The sequence below is a fragment of the Eschrichtius robustus genome, chromosome X, assembly GCF_028021215.1.
Source record: "Eschrichtius robustus isolate mEscRob2 chromosome X, mEscRob2.pri, whole genome shotgun sequence".
NCBI lineage: Eukaryota > Metazoa > Chordata > Mammalia > Artiodactyla > Eschrichtiidae > Eschrichtius > Eschrichtius robustus.
Genome location: NC_090845.1, coordinates 62,443,972 through 62,463,208, shown reverse-complemented (window position 1 = coordinate 62,463,208; position 19,237 = coordinate 62,443,972). Strand labels below are relative to the sequence as shown.

Below are 19,237 nucleotides of genomic sequence, written 5' to 3'. Positions count from 1 at the left end.
TGCGCCACCAGGGAAGCCCCTCCATTAAGTTTTAATTGCAATTATTATCTCTCTCATTTTTACAAGTTTTTAAAGTTTTTAATCAACTTTCTGAAATATTATTTACATATAATAAAATATAATACAGTGTACCTATTTTACACATATAGTTTGATGAGTTTTGGCAAGTAAATACACCTGTGTAACTACCACCACTGTCAAGAGAGAACATTTTTATCATCCCAGAAAGTTCCCTTGTGCTCCTTCCCAGTCAATCCTTCTCACTCATGGCACCAGACAACCATTTATTTGCTTCTTGTTACTATAGATTTGCCTTTTCCAGAATGGCATATAAATGGAATCAACAGTGTGTATACTTTTTTGTGTCTGGATTCTTTTGCTCAGTATAATGTTTTTGAGATTCGTTCATGTTGTTGCCTATATCAATAGTTTGTTCCTTTTTAATGCTAAGTATAGTCCTTTGTATGGATATGCCACTGTTTATTCATTTATTCTGCTGTTGGTGGATTGGTAATGTTTGACTTTTATGAATAAAGCTGCTATGAATATTCTTATACATGTCTTTTGATGGATATATGCATTAATTTCTGTTGAATGTTTACCTAAGAAGTAGAATTGCTGAGTTGTAAAGTAAATGTATGTTTAGCTTTATTAGATACTACCAAATAGTTTTCCAAAGTGATTATACCAATTTACACTGCCATTAGTAATTATCAGTAATTATCAGTAATTTTCGCTCCACATTCTTGTCAAAATTGGTATTTTCAATATTAAAAAAATAGGCTTTCTGGTGAGAGAGGTGTGTTTTACTCATTTTTGAGAGTGAGCTGCTCATTTTCCTCAGGAAATTATTTGTGGAAGTTTTTTGAGGAGTAGGGTAAAAGAACATTCTTTCAGAAAGTTTCTGTGTTTGCTTCTGCTAGGCACTTAAGAGCAATGGTCTGGGACTATGTAAACTAAATGAAGGTTTTTGTTTGGTTTTTTTTGACCACCAGATAGTGTGTATTTGAGCTGTAAACTTGAGCAAGGACCAGCTTATTGTTCAGTTTCTCAAGGACATGATTCTCCCCTCTATTATGTTCAGAGCCAAGGCAGTCCTTTCTTTTCAGTCCCCCAGAGCTGGGGAAGTGGGGATTGGTGAGGTTACTTTCTAGTTTGCCCTTATTTAAGGTTGTGGCCCTTTCAGGATCCAGCTAAGATCCAGGGGTACAGGAAGAAGGCCTTTTTTAGACTCCCCACCTTGGAGGGACCTAGGAGTCCACAAATGATTTAGCTGAAGGTCACCAGGTTTTGCAAATGCTCCCAGGGCAAAGCAGCTTCAGTGCATCACATGTCTGTATGGGTTCCCTTTTATCTTATTAATTCCTTTTTATCTTACCAGTTCTTTGATGCTTTTAATAAGGTGCTTTATGTTTTATCCAGTCTCTTAAGTGGTTTTCTGTGGGAGGTTTTGTTCAGATACCTAGTCCACCATATAACCAGGAATGCTTCATATTTCTGTTATCATTCTCCTGTATAGTTTTGTTTGTTTTTCCTAGATTTTCTAATTGCCTTTTATATTTTCTTTTTGAGGAAAGAGATCACTTTTTCTAATCATTAATATTTCCTAGCTTCTTAATTTATCCATCACTTGGAATCAATTTCATTCTTCTTGAACACATTCTTTCTGTAGCACTTTGGTTTCTTATTCTAAATTGGACTGATTGCTTTCCAGGCCTACTTCCCAGTTGTCATCCTAGAGGGTTTTTGTCACTGGATTCATGAGTTAAGTCTCCTATTTCTTGTTTCCCATGTCTTTTTCTTTCTGGGATTTACCCTGGTTTTGTTGAAGCACATCTCAGAGTAACAAACTAAGAAAGGCTGTGCGGGAGTTATTCTTTTGAGTCTTTACATTTCTGAAAATATCTTTTTGTACTCATACTTGATTGGTGATTTGGCTAGGTGTTTTTTTTTTTTAAATAAATTTATTTATTTATTTATTTATTTTTGGCTGTGTTGGGTCTTCGTTTCTGTGCGAGGGCTTTCTCTAGTTGCGGCGAGCGGGGGCCACTCTTCATCGCGGTGCGTGGGCCTCTCACTGTCGCGGCCTCTCTTGTTGCGGAGCACAGGCTCCAGACGCGCAGGCTCAGTAGTTGTGGCTCACGGGCCCAGTTGCTCCGCAGCATATGGGATCTTCCCAGACCAGGGCTCGAACCCGTGTCCCCTGCATTGGCAGGAGGTCTCTCAACCACTGCACCACTAGGGAAGCCCCTTGGCTAGGTTTTAAATTCTAGGTTCAGAATAATTTTCCCTCAGAATTTTAGAGAGTTATTCTAACATCCAGTGTTGCTAATGAGAAACCTGATTTTTGTTTCTTTACAGGTAACCTGCTTTTTCTTTCTGGAAGCATTTATAATTTTCTCTACTTCTGATGGTATAAACTGACATAGTGTCTTAAGTATGGGTCTTTTTTCCCCTTTGGTCTTAGTAGGCCCTTAAAATCTTCTCTTCTCTGAATTATCTGTTTCCTCTGGGGTTAATTCTGCTTGCTTCTCTTGGCCTTTCTTTTCATAATGCTGTTTTTCTTCATATGTCTGATGGTCTTTGATTGTCTCTTCATATTTATAAGTGAAAGAGTAGGCAGTTGATGTAGGTTTTTCTACTTTATGTATGTAGATCCATTTTCTCACTAGTTCTCTCCTCTAAGTAAGGGATTGGACTAGACGTCTGTGTAACTGGTCAGGGCTTGTGACTAGCAGCCTTCTCTTTAGACTTGTGTTTGGAAGTTGCCTTTAGGCGGGGGGACCCCAAATGCCAGATTAAGAAGAGTTTTCATTTGCACTGGAGCACCAAAACCTATACTACCCTTTAGTTTTCTCCAGGTGTTTATTCTATTTCTACTGAGTCCTCGTCTTCTTTTATTTTTTTCTTTTTCTTTCGCTCTTTTCTTTCTTCCTTTCTCTCTTTCCTTGCTTTCTTTCGTTCATTCATTCTTTCTCTTTCTTCCTTTTTTTTTTCTTTTTTTGCTGGGAGGTAAAGATTGGGTGAACTATGCTGAATGTGGGGATGATGGGTGGGGAGATCATGGGGAACCAATGAGGACATTTATTTCATAGACAGGCTTTCAATTCACCCCGTAGTTTTCAGACTCCCTCCTTATTTTGACCTTGAATACTTGCCAGCTCTGAAATAGGAGCCTTTCTGGGATTCTGCCAGGTACATTGGCTTGTTCCATTCTGTTTCATCAGTTGACACATTTCCAATCTTCCAGAAATTTGTTAAGCCCATTTTTTTCACTGTTAAGGCCTTATTCCTTTATTATCATTTTAATGGATGTCAAAAGGGAGGAGATAAGCACACATCTTTACTCAGATATCTTCAATTAGAACTCTCTTATCTTTATAATGGCTTCATGGTAGACCTTTGTGTAGATGTAATATAGTTTATTAAAGGTCCAATTGATGGGCATTTGGGTTCTTTCCAGTTTTTCACTATTCAGACGATGCTGCAGTAGACATCCTTTGTACATACATCTTTGGGCACCCGTGTAAGTATTTCTGTAGGATAAATTCATAAAGTAAATTTGGTAGATATTGCCAAATTGTACTCTTAAAACATAGACCCACATCACACTCCAACTATCAGTGAATGAGAGTATCTTCCCCCCACATCTTCACAACACTATTTGCCATTTATCATTTTCCATTTTTGCCACTCAAATGGGCAGAAGTCTGCTCTCTCATTGTTTTAATTTGTATTTCTTAAATATGAGTGAGGTTGAGCATTTTTTCGGATGTATTGGTCACTAACCAATTTCTTCTGTGAATTGCCTGTTGATGTCCTTCGCCCATATTGCTTGTCTTTTTTGAGTTGATTTGTACAACTTCTTTTTATATTATGCATCACAATTCTGACTCTGGGTTTACATAATTAATAAGTTTGGGATGTGCAGAGTGAAACAAAAGCTTAAAAAGCCTTTAGTGTGATAACGTACATTGTGAAAAAGTGAATTTAGTGTAAAACATTTCCCAAACTAATCTGATCACAGAACTATTTTTTTTCTTGGAGTATCTTAAGGAACTAATTTTGAGGGACCAGTTTGGGTACTGCTGTCTTATCTAGCACTTAAGCTCAATGAGAGTGAAGACGATGTCTGTCTTATTCACCACTGTATATCCAGCGTCCAGTGCCTGGCACGTAGTAAACTCTAAGTAAATATTTCTTGAATAAATGAATGAATACGTTTTTTAATGCCCAATAATTGAGCTTTTTTTTTTACACCTACTAGTATGGTACTCTAATTCAAGGTGTAGAACTTGTATTTCATCTAATCTGAAACAGCATTGACTATAAGACATACCCTTGTTTTATGCACCACTAAGAAAGAAAAAAATTTCACTTTGCTGTACACCAGAAACTAACACAACATTGTAAATCAACTATACTTCAATAAAGAATTAAATAAACAAAAAAGAAAGAAAAAAATACAGCCAAATAAATTATAACAATACTATTTTAGCTTTTATAATTTATACTTTATAATTATTGAGAGCGTTCTTTAAGACTTGTTTAGAAATGGATTTTTATCATCTATAACTCTTGTACATATGTTACAAAGAACCCTGAAATGAAAATTGGTTAAGGTATTTCTAAAAACATCTTCACATTTGGAATCTGAGTCTTCTGAATTACTTTTTGGCTCAGTCAATATGTTCTGGATTTTCCGCACAATATTATCCTTTGTCATTAAGGAAATTGGCGATGCAGTATTTCTGGTGGGGGGAAAGAAGTATTCTACTTTTGTCCAGGGTTTTCTTCCACGTTGCTGACAACCATTCTGCAAGTTTTGATGCTGGTACTTTCTCGATCTTACCAGAAGGTGTCAGGCAATGACAATTACATCACAACTGCTGCCTGGCCAACAGCAGTCGTGCCATTCCATTAATTATAAACTGCATGCCAATTTCAGAAATGTTAAAAACATGAAGAAATGTGCATTTTTGAGTCGATGAAATGCTATTAGATATTATCACTGTGCCCTTCCTGAATTCTGCATTTCTCTTCAGTTCAATTTATTTTTCTCTTTTCCTTCATAGCTCTGCTTTTAAAAAGAGCAGTCTGTATTTATTGTCTTCCTTTCCTCCCCTTTCATTCACCCTTTAATCTACTACATTCTAACCCCCATCGCTCCAGTGGTGGTCTGCTTTCAGTCCTTATGCAGATTCATTCACCAACCAGTGAATGCTTATAGTCTGTTTGGGAAGATAACAGTAGTATGGAACAAATCACAGAATCTTAGAGCTAGAAGGTTTCCTAATTCTGACCTTTTCTTATGTGGCAAACCATCACATATTTGACTATTGTTCGTGGCTCCTTTCCCATCTGCCCATTTTAGATTCATTTTATTTAAGTTCAGTAGTTCTAGTTTCTTTAGCCAGTCCTCATATGACAAGGTTTCCAGAAAACTTCCCATCTTGGTTGAACTTACATTTAGCTGGCAGAGCCCTCCTCAGATGTGGAGCCCCAAGTGAAATGCACAAAGCCCCCAAAGGAACCACAGTGACCTAGCAATCCTTTTACTATTACTAGCTAGCTTTTGCTCCCATTCCCCATAGATGCTGTTTCAAACCTTCCCTCACCTCTCTTCTCAGGTTGCCTGCTCCGTCTCCATTCCCTCCCATTCTGAAGATGTTCTTGACTCCCCTTAATAAAGAAAATTGAAGCCAAATACCAGCTCTTCTACTTCAAAATATAGTTACAAAACTTGTGCTCAGTCTTTCCTGTTTACCTCCCTTTGTGAAAAGCCAATAATCTTCTGCCTGTGCTCGGCGTCCTATATCCTCCCATCTCTACAGGGTCCTGACTTGGCCAGTATTATTCCTTCTCTTTCTTATCTCTTAAACTTTTTTATCTTCATCACAGATTTTTGCCCTCAGCTAGTAAACATGCTTTAGGATCTACTGTATTGTGAGAAAAAATTATACTTCATTAATTCTATATCCAGCTTTAGTTAACTGTATTTTCTTCCTTTTTTCATAAACTTAACTTAAACTTTTTATTAATATTTCTTTTTTTAAGATTTTTTTGATGTTGACCATTTTTAAAGTCTCTATTGATCTTGTTACAATATTGCCTCCACTTTTTTTACCTTTTGGTTTTCTAGCCACAAACCATGTGGGATCCCAGCTCCCTGACCAGAGATTGAACCTGCACCCCGACCCACAACCCCGCCCCCTGCCACACTGGAAGGCAAAGTCCCAACCAATGGACCACCAGGGAAGTCCCTATTAATATTTCTTTTTTGGTTCAAGATTCAAAAGTTATAAGAGGTCATACCAGGAAAAATTTCCCTCCCATTCCCATCCCAGTGGGAACCAGCGTTTTCAGTTTCTGTATACACACCCTTTGTAGCCCAGCCCTAATGCCCTAAGGCAGTGGTCCCCAACCTTTTTGTCACCAGGGACCAGTTTCATGCAAGACAATTTTTCTACAGACCAGGGGCAGGGGTGGTTTCGGGATGATTCAAGCGTATTACATTTATTGTGCACTTTATTTCTATTATTATTACATTGTAATATATAATGAAATAATTATACAACTCACCATAATGCTGACAGGAGTTGGAGCTCAGGTGGTAATGCGAGCAATGGGGAGCAGCTGTAAATACAGATGAAGCTTCTATCGCTCACCTGCCGCTCATTTCCTGCTGTGCAGCCTGGTTCCTAACAGGCCAAGGACCGATACCGGTCCATGGCCCAGGGATTGGGGACCCCTGCCCTAAGGCATCCGTTGTATGTAATGAATAAACTTATCACCCATGCATCTAGAATGGCATTAGTTATGTACAGTTCTTGGGAAAATTAAGAAAATATTCACACAAATAATGTTCTATAGGGGTTTAATCTCTGAACCCCGGTTGAGAAAAGCAGTAGAGATAAACTATGTATATAACAGCAACTGTGCATATATATATATACACATATATATATATAATTTTTCTTCTTTTTTAGAGAAATGATGTAATCTTATATGCTATCTTACATCTTTATTCACTTAACCATATGTATTGGAGATCTATGTATGTATCTACATCTATTCTATCTATTAGATAGATATATATGTTTGTACACATCCACAAACCTAAAGATCTCCCTCATTAAAAAAAAATTCACCTGTATATTAAAAAAAAAGTCTTATTGAGCTATAATTCATGTACCATACAATTCACCTATTTAAATGGGTTTTAGTATATTCACAGAGTTTAGCAGTCATTCCTCATTCCTCCCAGCCCCTGGCAGCCACTAATCTATTTTCCATATCTATAAATGTGCCTATTCTAGATATTTCATATAAATGGAATCATACAGTGTATGCTCTTTTGTGACTGTCTTCTTCCTCTTAGCATACAGTTTTCAAGGTTCGTGTTACAGCATGTGGCAGTGCTTCATTTCTTTTTCTTTCTTTTAGTATTTTTTTTAGTACTTCATTTCTTTTTTTTTTTTTTTTAATATTGTGCTTGTTATTTTTTTATTTTTTTTGTTTTTTATAAATTTATTTATTTATTTATTTATTTATTTATTTTTGGCTGTGTTGGGTCTTCGTTTCTGTGCGAGGGCTTTCTCCAGTTGCGGCGAGCGGGGGCCACTCTTCATCGCGGTGCGCGGGCCTCTCGTTGCGGAGCACAGGCTCCAGACGCGCAGGCTCAGTAGCTGTGGCTCACGGGCCCAGTTGCTCCGCGGCATGTGGGATCTTCCCGGACCAGGGTTCGAACCCATGTCCCCTGCATCGGCAGGCAGACTCTCAAGCACTGCGCCACCAGGGAAGCCGCTTCATTTCTTTATAATGAGAAATAATATTTGACTGTATGGACATACCACATTTTATTTTTCCATTCATCAATTGATAGACATTTGTTTCTATTTTTTGGCTATTATAAATAATGCTGCTATCAATATTTGTGTACAAGTTTTTTTGTGGACATATGTTTTCATTTCTCTTGGGTATATATCTAGGTGTACATTTGCTGGGTCATATAGTAATTCTATGTTTAACCTTTGGAGAAATTGCCAAGACTGTTTTCCACAGAGACTGCACCATTTTACATTCCCACCAGCAATGTATGAGGCTTCCAATTAATCCACATCTTCACCAATACTTGTTATTATCTGTCTTTTTGATCATCCTAGTGGGTGTGAAGTGGTATCTTATTGTGGGTTTTTTTTTTTTTTCAGGGCTCGAACCCACGGCCCCTGCAGTGGAAGTGTGGAGTCTTAACCACTGGACCACCAGGGAAGTCCCCTTATTGTGTTTTTTTTTTTTTAATAAATTTTTTATTTATTTATTTATATTTTTTGCTGCTTTGGGTCTTCATTGCGGTGCGCGGGCTTCTCATTGCAGTGGCTTCTCTTATTGCGGAGCACGGTGCGCAGGCTTCAGTAGTTGTGGCGCATGGGCTTAGTTGCTCTGTGGCATGTGGGATCCGACCAGGCCAGGGCTCAAACCCATGTCCCCTGCATTGGCAGGCAGATTCTTTTTTTTTTTTTTTTTAATTTATTTATTTAGTTTTGGCTGCATTGGGTCTTTGTTGCTGTGGGCCGGCTTTCTCTAGTTGCGGCGAGTGGGAGCTGCTCTTCGTTGAGGTGCACAGGCTTCTCATTGTGGTGGCTTCTCTTGTTGCAGAGTGCAGGCTCTAGGCACGTGGGCTTCAGTAGTTGTGGCACGCGGGCTCAGTAGTTGTGGCTCGCCAGCTCCAGAGTGCAGGCTCAGTAGTTGTGGCGCCCGGGCTTAGTTGCTCCACGGCATGTGGGATCTTCCTGGACCAGGGCTCGAACCCATGTCCCCTGCATTGGCAGGCGGATTCCTAACCACTGCGCCACCAGGGGAGCCCCTTATTGTGGTTTTGATTTGCATTTTCCTGATAGCTAGTGATGTTGAGCATCTTGTCATGTTCTTTTTGGACATTCGCATATCTTCATTGGAGAAATGTCTATTCAGATGCTTTGCCCATTTTAACATTGAGTAATTTATCTTATTTTTTTATTGTTGTAAAATATACATAACATAAAATTTACCATTTTAACCATTTTAAATTTTATTTATTTATTTATTTTGGCTGTGTTGGGTCTTTGCTGCTGCGCGTGGGCTTTCTCTAGTTGCGGTGAGAGGGGGCTCCTCTTCATTGCAGTGCGTGGGCTTCTCATTGCAGTGGCTTCTCTTGTTGTGGAGCATGAGCTCTAGGCACACAGGCTTCAGTAGTTGTGGCATGCAGGCTCAGTAGTTGCGGCTCACAGGCTCTAGAGCGCAGGCTCAGTAGTTGTGGCACACTGGCTTAGTTGCTCCATGGCATGTGGGATCTTCCCGGACCAGGGCTCGAACCCGTGTCCCCTGCATTGGCAGGCGGATTCTTAACCACTGTGCCACCAGGGAAGCCCCATTTTAACCATTTTAAAGTGTACAGTTCTGTGGCATAAAGTATGTTCACAGTGTCGTACAACCACCACCACCACCCATTGCCAGAACTTTCTCATCTTCCCCAGCTAAAACTCTGTACCTATTAAATAATAAATCTCCATTCCCACCTCTCCCCATCCCCTAGAAACTACCATTCTACTCTACGTCTCTATTCATTTGACTACTCTAGGAACCTCATATAAATGGAATCATATAATATTTGTCCTTTTGTGACTGGCTTATTTCCTCTAGCATGATGTCTTTAAGGTTTATCTATGTTGTAGCATATGTCAATATTTCCTTCCTTTTTAAGGTGGAATAATATTCCATTGTATGTATATACCACATTTTGTTTATCCATTCATCTGTCAATGGACACTTGAGTTGTTCCACCTTTTTGGCTATTGTAAATAATACTGCTGTGAACATAGGTGTACAAATACCTGCTCAAGTCCCTGCTTTCAGTTCTTTTGGGTATATACTCAGAAGTGGAATTGCTGGATCATATAGTAATTCTATGTTTAACTTTTTTAGGAATCACCATACTGTTTTCCACAGCAACTGTACCGTTTTACATTCCCACCAGCAAGGCACAACAACACTTGTTATTTTCTGTTTTTTTTTATTTTAAAATAGTCGTCTTAGTGGATGCAAAGTGGTTATCTTTTTATTATTGAATTGTAAGACTTCGTTATATATTCTAGACACAAATCTTTTATCAGATAAATGATTTGCAAATATTTCCCCCTATTTTATGGGTTGTCATTTCACTTTCTTCAAGGTGTCATTTGAAGAACAAAAGTTTCTAACTTTGATGAAATCCAATTTATCTATTAATTCTGTTGCTTGTGCTTTTGGTGTCATATCTAAAATCCATTGCTGACTCCAAGGTCATGAAGATTTACACCTATGTTTTCTTATGAGAGTTTTATAGTTTTGGCTTTTATATTTAGGTCTTTGATCCATTTCGAGGTAATTTTTGTATATGGTGTGAGATAGGCGTCCAAAGTCATTCTTTTGCAAGTGACTATCTAGTTGTCCCAACATAATTTGTTGAAAAGATTATTCTGTCTCCCATTGAATTATCTTGGCACCCTTGTCAAAACTCAGTTAACCATAAATGTGAAGGTTTATTTCTGGACTCTCAATTCTATTCCATTGAGTTATATATCTGTCCTTATGCCAGTATCACACTCTCTTGATTACTGTAGATTTGTAGTAAGTTTTGAAATTGGAAAGTGTGAGTCTTCTAACTTTGTGCTTCTTTTTTTTTAAAATTAATTTATTTATTTTTGGCCGTGTTGGGTCTTCGTTTCTGTGCAAGGGCTTTCTCTAGTTGCGGCAAGTGGGGGCCACTCTTCATCGCGGTGCGCGGGCCTCTCACTATCGTGGCCTCTCTTGTTGTGGGGCACTGGCTCCAGACGCGCAGGCTCAGTAGTTGTGGCTTACGGGCCCAGTTGCTCCGCGGCATGTGGGATCTTCCCAGACCAGGGCTTGAACCCGTATCCCCTGCATTGGCAGGCAGATTCTCAACCACTGCGCCACCAGGGAAACCCTGTGCTTCTTTTTAAAGATGATTTTTACTATTCTGGGTCTCTTGAGTTTCCATATGAGTTTTAGAATCAGCTTGTCAGTTTTTGCAAAGAAGCCCATTGGAATTTTGATGAGTATTGCCTTATATCCATAGATAAATTTGGAGAGTATTGCCATCTTAATGTCAAGTCTTCTGGTCCAGTAGCATGGGATGGCTTTTCATTTTTTAACGTCGTCTTTGATTTCTGTCAACAATATTTTATAGTTTTCAGAATGTAAGTTTTGTACTTCTTTTGATAAATTTATTATAAGTATTTTATTCTTTATTCTTTTTGATGCTGTTATAAATAAATGGAGTTAGTTTTTTATTTCATTTTTGGTTTGTTTATTGCTCCTGTATAGAAATACAATTGACTTTTTTTTTTTTTTTTTTAAATTTTTTATTTATTATTATTATTTTTTAATGCTATTCTTGTCTGCTTACACTCTTTTTATGTATGTATGTATGTATGTATGGCTGTGTTGGGTCTTCGTTTCTGTGCGAGGGCCTTCTCTCGTTGTGGCAAGCGGGGGCCACTCTTCATCGCGGCGCGCGGGCCTCTCACCATCACGGCCTCTCGTTGCCGAGCACAGACTCCAGACGCGCAGGCTCAGCAATTGTGGCTCACGGGCCGAGTTGCTCCGCGGCATGTGGGATCTTCCCAGACCAGGGCTCGAACCCGCGTCCCCTGCATTGGCAGGCAGATTCTCAACCACTGCGCCACCAGGGAAGCCCTACGATTGACTTTTATATATTGATTTTGTACCCTGAAACCCAGCTGAACTCACTTATTAGTTATGTTGGTTTTTAGTGGATTTCTTGGGATTTTCTATATGCAACATCATGTCATCTGCAAATAGCGACTGTTTACTTCTTCCTTTCCAATCTGGATGCATCTTGTTTCTTTTCCTTGCCTAATTGCTCTAGCTCAAACTTCCAATGTTGAATATAAGTAGTGAGAGTAGACATCTTTGTCTTGTTCCTGATTATAGGGGGAGAGCATTCAGTTTTTCACCATTAAGTGTGATGTTACCTGTGGATTTGTGTGTGTGTGTGTGTGCTTCAACCACCTTAATTATTTTTAATTAATTTTTATTGGAGTATGGTTGCTTTACAATGTTGTGTTAGCCTCCACTGCACAACAAAATGGATTTTTTTATAGTTCTTGAGAACTGCCTCTCCTCCTGTGCTAAGTCTCTGAGCCTCTACTCTGGAGATCAGGTCAGGGACAGTGGCCTCTTGGAGTGACACCCCTGTTTTATGAGCTGGGCACTGAAAAGGGCTGGTAGCCTCTGGTCTTCTTGGCTTGCCAGTGTGGAACCTCTGCCCTACAGGCTAGCTGGGCAAGGGCCTTAAGGACTGCAGTAATTTTGTCCTGCTGCACCTCCCCTCCCTGCTCTGAGATTAAAAAAAAAAAGATGTCTAGGATTTTTCCTAGTACTGTTATGGTTAGTTATGGTTTCATTTTATATTTAAGTTTTTTTATCCATATGGAATTTATTTTATTGTATTTTGATACAAGATATATCTATGAATCCAACTTATTTGTTTCTAGATAGCTACCTATTTGTTCTACAGAATAGGGACGATTTTTCCTCATGTCTGCATCTCCAGTGCCTAACATAGCTCCTTGCCCATTGTAGGTTGTCTGTAAATGTGGTTTGAATGAACAAGATGGATACTGTGCTTCTCTTACAATATTTAGTTCCTGCCTTACTGTAGTGGACATACCCTAAAATGACCCCCAATTTGTCACACCCTGTATAATCACCTCCCCTGAGTGCAGGTAGAACCTGTGACTTGCTTTTAATCCATAGAATATGGCAAAGGTGATGGTATGTCACTCTCATGATTACATTAGGTTATATAAGACTCTATCTCAGCAAACTAGAATGAGAGAAACTCTCCTGCTAGCTTTGAAGGAGCAAACTGCTAGGAAATAAACTGCCTATGGAGAGGGCCATGTAGCAGGGAACTGCTGGTGGCCTCTAGGAGCTAAGAGTCTCAGTCCTACAACCATAAGAAGCTGAATTCTGCCAACTATGTGAGTTTGGAAGAGCATCCCAAGTTCAAGATGAGGCCCCAGTCCTGGCCTATACCTTGATTTCAGCCTACTGGGATCCTAAGCAGAGACCTAGCCAATCTGTGCTGGGACTCCTGACCCACAGAAACTATGCAGTAATAAATGGGATTGTTTTAAGTTGCTAAATTTGCGGTAATTTGTTACACAGCAATAGAAAACTGATTTACTTAAATTGTTGACCCATTTAGAGCTTCCAGGTTTTCTTCATATCATTTTAAGTCAGTTTACTCCATCTTATTCCTTCCAAGTCAAGTTTTAAAATTGAATATATGACATTTAAGTATTTATTACCATTAAATCTCACCTTCTTGGTTTGGAATCAGTGTTCTAGCATGTAGATTATTTGATAGGTTTTATCTCCTCTTCTGTGAGTTCTTCCTGGATGGCTTTCCTCTGTCCTTTTCCCCTAATACACTGTGGATTGTTCTTTCTTTTGAGATACAGTAAGTCCCCTGCATACGAACCTTCAAGTTGTGAACTTTCAAAGATGTGAACGTGCATTCCATCAGTGTCAGGCGTGAGTGAAATTGCAGCTTGCCCTCTGTCTCCTGTTGCTGACGATCCTTCAGCTCTACCATCTCCCACCTCCTCTTCCTCCTCCAGTCAGTAACTCTTCTTGCCTGTTCACTCGATGCCAGCCCCTGTATGCCAGCTGTTGTACTGTACTACTGTACTTTTCAAGGTACTGTACTCTAAGATTAAAAATGTTTTCTTTATTTTTGTGTTTGTTTGTTTTTTATGTATTATTTGTGTGAAAAGTATTACAAACCTATTACAGTATAGTACTATGTTGCCGGTTGTGTTAGTTGGGTACCTAGGCTAACTTTGTTGGACTTACGAACAAATTGGACTTACGAACAAATTGGACTTACAAATGCGCTCTCGGAACGGAACTCGTTTGTATGTAGGGGACTTACTGTGTAATAGCATTATTACAGTGTGTTGTAATTATCTGCTTACACGCTCATCTTTCCCCACTGGACTATGAACTCCTCAAAGACAGGGACCTTGACTTTTCATGTCTTAGTGCAGTGCCTGACATGTAATAGAAGCTCAATAATTCTTTTTGTTGTATGAATAAAATGAAAGAAGAGGTGATGAATAACAGGAAATGCTTCATAGGACTTAAACAGAAGAGGTCGAAGGAAGATATGATTTGAGGTCTCCATGAAAATTTCAAGCCCCCTCTAAGGTGAATTCTGTCACTTAGGGATAGAGTTATGATCATAGGCCTCCCTATGTCCATTGCAGCTTATGGTGGCCCCTTTCCTGACCTAGCTGTGCTTGACAGATACATTTAGTTCAAGACTATAATTCTGCACCCAGTTACAACACGCACACGTGTTGTTTCTCCCACAACACCAAGCAATTCTCAGACACTAGCTGGGTGTCCTAAATTCAACACAGTTCTGACACTATGTACCTGGAGATAACATCAGATCCCACAGGCTCAGTCCTACAAGACTGCCCCGCCTCCAACTTCAGACATCAATTCCAAGTCCAGGTTTGTCACCTGTGCTTCTGAACTGCCAGCTATAGAATGGAGGTTCCAAAACCCCCTCCTTGGTTTTAATTACTTGCTAGAGTAGTTCACGGAACTCAGAAAAATATTTTACTTACTAGATTACCAGTTTATTATAAAAGGGTATAACTCAGGAACAGCCAGATCGAAGAAATACATAGGGTATGAAGAAAGGGCACAGAGATTCCATGCCCTCTCTGAGAGCACCCAGACCCCAGAAGCCCAGAAGCTCTTCAAACCTCCGTCTGTTGGGGCTTTTTTTTTTTTTTTTGGCCGCACCACACAGCTTGCGGGATCTTAGTTCCCCGACCAGGGACTGAACCCAGGCCCTCGGCAGTGAAAGCGCCAAGTCCTAACCACTGGACTGCCAGGGAATTCCCTCCTTTTGGGGTTTTTATGGCAGCTTCATTACATAGACATGGTTGATTAAATCATTGGCCACTGGTGATTGATTCACCCTCCAGAACCTTCCCCTCCCCCAAGGTCAGAGGGTGGGACTGAAAGTTGTTTCTCCTGGCAACCAGCCCCCATTCTTAGGCTAGGTCCAAAAGTCACTCATTAACATAACAAAAGACACCTTGATTGCTCTCCTCTTTTAGGGAATTCCAAGGATTTTAGGATCTCTGTTCCAGAAAGGAGGCAAAGACCAAATCACAATATCACAAAGACCCTCTCATGGCAGAAACTAATGGAGCCTGGTACCTGAGTCACAGGTAGAATAGGCTAAATACACTTCACAGGGTAGGGAATTATTGCCACCTCCTCCTCTTTCTGATATCTACACCAGTGCTTATTTCCTGCTTTGTGATAGCAAACCCCCAAGAGTTGGGAGTGGAATCAAGAACTGACACCCTCTGAGAGTAGTGTATTACTTACGAGGCAAGGACATTCCCTAAATTTTTTTTTTTTAAAGAAATTCACGTTCTTTTATTTATTTATTTATTTATTTATTTATTTATTTATTTATTTATTTATTTATGACTGTGTTGAGTCTTCGTTTCTGTGCGAGGGCTTTCTCTAGTTGCGGCAAGTGGGGACCACTCTTCATCGCGGTGCACGGGCCTCTCACCATCGCGGCCTCTCTTGTTTCGGAGCACAGGCTCCAGACGCGCAGGCTCAGTAATTGTGGCTCACGGGCCCAGTTGCTCCGTGGCATGCGGGATCTTCCCAGACCAGGGCTCGAACCCGTGTCCCCTGCATTGGCAGGCAGATTCTCAACCACTGTGCCACCAGGGAAGCCCCCTAAATTTTTTATCAAGGAAACCTGAATATCTTCCCTAGCCTAAGGAAGAGCTCAGAGTAATTCTCAGATCTAACAGAGGGTATCAGGGCTAATCTTCACGTCTGGAATGTAACCGATGTAAAGAAAATAAATTCATTTAATTGTATTATCAATATAATCTGTTTGAGGATGCCAGAAAGTTGGTATTCTATGAGAAGAATAGAAATAATGGAACCAAAAGTAAGAATTTGTGAGTATATCACCAGGCTTGACCTTGAGAGCAGACATAATTTTCTCCAGAGTACAGTACAGGAGTTAATCCAACTATTCTTATTTGATGAAAAATATATCTAAGAATATCCAATTTCCTATTCATTGAAGCATTCTTTATAATAGTGAAAATTCGAGAACAACATCAATTTACCATAATAGTTATTTTAGAATACTTCAAAAGGATATTACAGTAGATTTTGAAGAATGTTCAATGCTAAGGGTAATAGTTTACTAGAGCTGCCATAACAAAATACCACAGACTGGGCAGCTTAAACAATAGATTTTTATTTTCTCATAGTTCTAGAGGCTAGAAGTCCAAAATCAAGGTGTTGGCAAGTCTGGTTTCTTCTGAGGCCTCTCTCCTTGGCTTGCAGATGACCACATTCTTGCTGTGTTCTCACATGACTTTATTTTTCAGTGTGCACCCATCCCTGGTGTGTCCAAATTTCCTCTTATAAGAATACTAGTCAGATTGGATTAGGGCCCACCCTGATGGCCTCATTTTAACTTCATCACCTCTTGAAAGGCCCTATCTCCAAATAGAGTAACATTCTGAGGTCCTGGGAATTAAGGCTTTAACATGTGAATTTTGGAGGAACACAGTTCAGTCCATACAACGGGAGAAAGTTTTACAATATGAATAAAAGTGCAGGATATAATATTTAGTGTGATTCTAATCGTATAAACATAAGCTGAAAAAGACTGGAAGGAAATACTCAAAAATATTAATAATGGTTTTCTTAGGGTTTGGGAGTTATGAATAATTTAAGATTTTTTCTTCTTTATGCATTTCTGTATTTTCTAAATTTTCTACAATGAGCACGTATTCTATAATGGAAAAATGCAATAAAAGTTACATTAAAAATTCATTCCTTTTTCCCTTAATTCTATGACTAAATCAATTTACCTTCAAGAACAGAAGACAAGGGGAGATAAATGTGTCAGAATAATTGGTATCAATTGTTAAATTATAAGTGGCATTCTGTTATAAGTCAAGCTCTAGTGAGGTTGACCCTATTGACTGGTTCTCTTTTGAGTAAAATAATTAAAAATGACTTGTTTTTATGCGTGAAGGGGATCAAAAGGTAAAACTTCCAGTTATAAAATGACTAAGTCATGGGAATGTAATGTACAGCATGGTGACTATAGTTAATAATACTGTATTGCATATTTGAAAGTAGGAGAGTGGATCTTGAAAGTTCTCATCACAAGAAAAAAAAATTTTGTTACTGTGTGTGGTGACGGATGTTAACTTGGATTTATTGTGGTGATCATTTTGCAATACATACAAATGTTGTATCATTACATTGTACACCTGAAACTAATATAATGTTATGTCAATTGTACCTCAAAAGATTTTTTTAAACTTTTTTTTTTTTTTTTTTATAGCTACTTTATTTATTTATTTATTATTTATTTTTGGCTGTGTTGGGTCTTCGGTTCGTGCGAGGGCTTTCTCTAGTTGCGGCAAGCGGGGGCCACTCTTCATCGCGGTGCGCGGGCCTTTCACTATCGCGGCCCCTCCCGTTGCGGGTCACAGGCTCCAGACGCGCAGGCTCAGTAGTTGTGGCTCACGGGCCCAGCTGCTCCGTGGCATGTGGGATCTTCCCAGACCAGGGCTCGAACCCGTGTCCCCTGCATTAGCAGGCAGATTCTCAACCACTGCGCCACCAGGGAAGCCCTAAACTTGTTTTTTTAATCTGAAAACCGGGGGATTCATTTCTGGACTGCAATAACACCACTATCCACTACCCTACAATGAAACCCTTGTAGAAGCTTTCATCTGGCCCTTTCTTTGACATCTAACTATGAATTCCCATCCTGAGAAGATGTTTAAATCAAAGCATCCATATCATGTACTTTAGACTACTATTTTTCTCTTTCTATGGGACCACACTGTAAGAGATGTCAAAGCAGGAACCTTGTATTGCTGTGGTCTTCCAGGTTCACCCAACTATGATATTATGTCTCAACATATGAGCACACAGCTTCCAAGCAACTGTTTCCGGATACCTTTATAATCACCTCCATTTTTACACTTTAGTATATCTGTGCCTTCTTATTACTTTCTTTTTGGGCTCTTTCTTCCCACGCTGCTCTCAGCTCTGAAACTGCATACTTTTGCCCGTTCATCAGGAGCTGGTTCATCCAACTCTAGCATCCACCTTTGGGTGCATTTTCTCTTATCTAGTTCAAAGGTCATTGAATCATACGGGCTCCCCTCCGTGAGGCAAACTTGCAGAACCTGTAATTAAGGAGATATAATCTAGATGCAGGGCAACATGGTTTTCATTAGAGTTAGCATTCCTAATATTAAGAGTTTATTAAAAGGCTAATAAGTAAGCATATAGATGAGCAACTAGTGGATGGAATCTAATTAAACTTTGAAAACCGTTTTTGAGAAGCTTTTATTTCAAAGGTAATTCAAAAGGAAATATCCTTTTTTTTCCCTCATAAAGGCCAGCAACTTAGCAAGATACCAGGTGTTGGGGTTAGAAGAAGAATAAAATGATCTTTATACTTGAGAAGGCCTGCCTAGTGGGGGATACGAGAAATATGAACACGATTATTCTTTTTTTTCGCCATGTGGCATGTGGGAGCTTATTTTCCCAACCAGGGATCGAACACCTGAACCTCCTGCATGGGAAGCATGGGGTCTTAACCACTGGACTGCCAGGGAAGTCCCTGAATACGATTATTCTTTTATAGAAGAAGTACTATGTTAGATATATAAACAGAAGAACAAGCTCTCTGGGCTCGGACCTAGGTTTTGGCGACATGGCTAAACGCACCAAGAAGGTCGGAATCATGGGTAAATACGGGACCCGTTACGGTGCTTCCCTCAGGAAAATGGTGAAGAAAATTGAAATCGGCCAGCACGCAAAGTACACTTGCTCCTTCGGTGGCAAAACCAAGATGAAGAGATGAGCTATGGGCATTTGGCACTGTGGTTCCTGCATGAAAACGGTAGCTGGTGGTGCTTGGACCACACCACCACTTCTGCTGTCACAATAAAGTCTGCCATCAGAAGTCTGAAGGAATTGAAGGACCAGTAGAAGCACCACCTTTTGAAATGTTGCTAGCCTATAATAAATGGGTTAATTTATGTAACAAAATTACTTTGGTTTGTTGTTA

At 39.5% G+C, this 19,237-nt stretch overlaps 1 pseudogene; it reads left to right on the top strand.

Annotated features, from left to right (window-relative positions):
• The first annotated feature begins 18,880 nt into the window (after window positions 1–18,880).
• On the top strand, window positions 18,881–19,158 carry LOC137757214 (large ribosomal subunit protein eL43-like; annotated as a pseudogene).
• Window positions 19,159–19,237: the final 79 nt, after the last annotated feature.